At 40.1% G+C, this 1,652-nt stretch overlaps 1 protein-coding gene across 1 annotated transcript in view; it reads right to left on the bottom strand.

The window, feature by feature from the left end:
- LOC108801117 (glutathione S-transferase 3-like) overlaps nt 1–1,652 on the bottom strand; it is a 20,141-nt gene extending 18,489 nt beyond the window's left edge. Inside the window, exon 1 of the mRNA XM_018573072.1 lies at nt 1,598–1,652. The gene's annotated coding sequence lies outside the window, so the exon portion shown is untranslated. The remainder of the gene's footprint in view (nt 1–1,597) is intronic.

Below are 1,652 nucleotides of genomic sequence, written 5' to 3'. Positions count from 1 at the left end.
TGCATTCTATACAGTGGGTTCAATATAGATGTTATAAATATGTATTCATTAAAATGGTCTTTTTTAGAATATTGTCGCCCTCTCCTGAAGAAGCAGAATCAACTGTGAAACACGTTGTGAAAGCAAACAATATTATCTTCTCATCTAACCCTCGAGTGAAGTTTTGTCATATATTTTTAGGAAGAACTTTACAGACTTCCATTAATGATGATAATTGCAAAAGCAACAGGGAAATTGTGGGAAGATTGGGCTATGGTGGCGTTGTTGTTAGCACTTCTGCCTTGGAGCACTCAGGGTCCCCAGTTCAAGTCCCAGTCAGGACACTATCTGCAAGGAGTTTGCATGTTCTCACTGTGCTTGTGTGGGTTTCCTCCGGGTACTCTGTTTTCCTCCCACACTCCAAAGACATGCTGGTAGGTTAATTGGCACCTCTTGAAAATTGTCCCTGTATGTATGTGAGATAGAGACCTTAGATTGTAAGCTCTTTGGGGGCAGGGACTGATATGAATGTGTAGTATGTAAAGCTCTGCATAAATTGTTGGCTCTATATAAATACCTGTAATAATAATGTGTATAATAAGTTAACTTTTGTGAAACTTGTCATTTTATGATACAAATAAAGATTGTGTGATTGTTGACACTGTGTGTTGTAGAGTCCAGTTCAGTTTAAATCTATAATCCAGGCAAATATAAAAGACAGTTTAGTGCAACTGTGTTTTTATTTCGTAAATTTTTTTTTCAAATGCAAGCAGCGTAAGTACCTCAATTTGACTTGGTATCATCTTGCAGTCCACTGTACAGCAGAGCGTAGACTGGGAGAGAGAGTGAAGCAGCAGAGGGAGCCAGTTGTGCTGCAGTGCAAGAAGCATGCTACTAGGAGAGAGAGCAGAGTGGCAGGGAAATAAGCTCATCAGTCTGCTTCTTGTCATTTCACTGCTCAGTCACAGGCTGAAGCAGGTGTTACTGAACCTCAGCAGAGAAAATTCAGATGCCCTGCTAGACAGGGCTGTGCTGTGCGGCAGAGCCGTGTAAATCTCAGGACTGGATGGACAGAAATAAACCTTTAAGCTGGCAGAACAGATCCCATATATGTATTTATTGTGTGCATTTAGCGGCTTGCATGGAGTTAAGCTTTTATTCTGACACAACGGCATTATATCCAGAGGGATATGTTCTACTCCCAAGAGAAATATTTTAACAACAAAGCAGGGTGTGCCTCAGATGAGCCATGTAGGTTCATCTGGATAGAATTACACGCTTACGTCGTCACTGTACCAGGGGTATATTGTAAATGCTTTGTATATTGAAAGGAAATGCATTTAAAGGCAGCTAACGAACACATGGAGCTATACAAATGCACAATGCATTATATACACATATAAAATACATATATATACACACACACACACACACACACACACACATATATATATATATTTCTGCTGTCCATAAGACAAAGGCCCCCTATATACCTATCTGTTCGGCAGAAAAATGTGTACAGGTCTTTGGTTTCCTGGTATCCTAGTAATCAGGAATTCTACGTTTTCTGGGTAAAGCTTCGGAAATATTAGGTGTATACGTGTAGTATAAAGCTTACCCTACCTCCAGCTATTTGGATGAGAAGTTCTTCTGCTCACGCAGTAACGATACAG

This window comes from Nanorana parkeri, unplaced genomic scaffold (genome assembly GCF_000935625.1).
Source record: "Nanorana parkeri isolate BGI_ZX_2015 unplaced genomic scaffold, ASM93562v1 scaffold2226, whole genome shotgun sequence".
Classification (NCBI taxonomy): domain Eukaryota; kingdom Metazoa; phylum Chordata; class Amphibia; order Anura; family Dicroglossidae; genus Nanorana; species Nanorana parkeri.
Note: the sequence above shows the minus strand (reverse complement) of the source record. Positions and strands in the feature narration are given on the sequence as shown.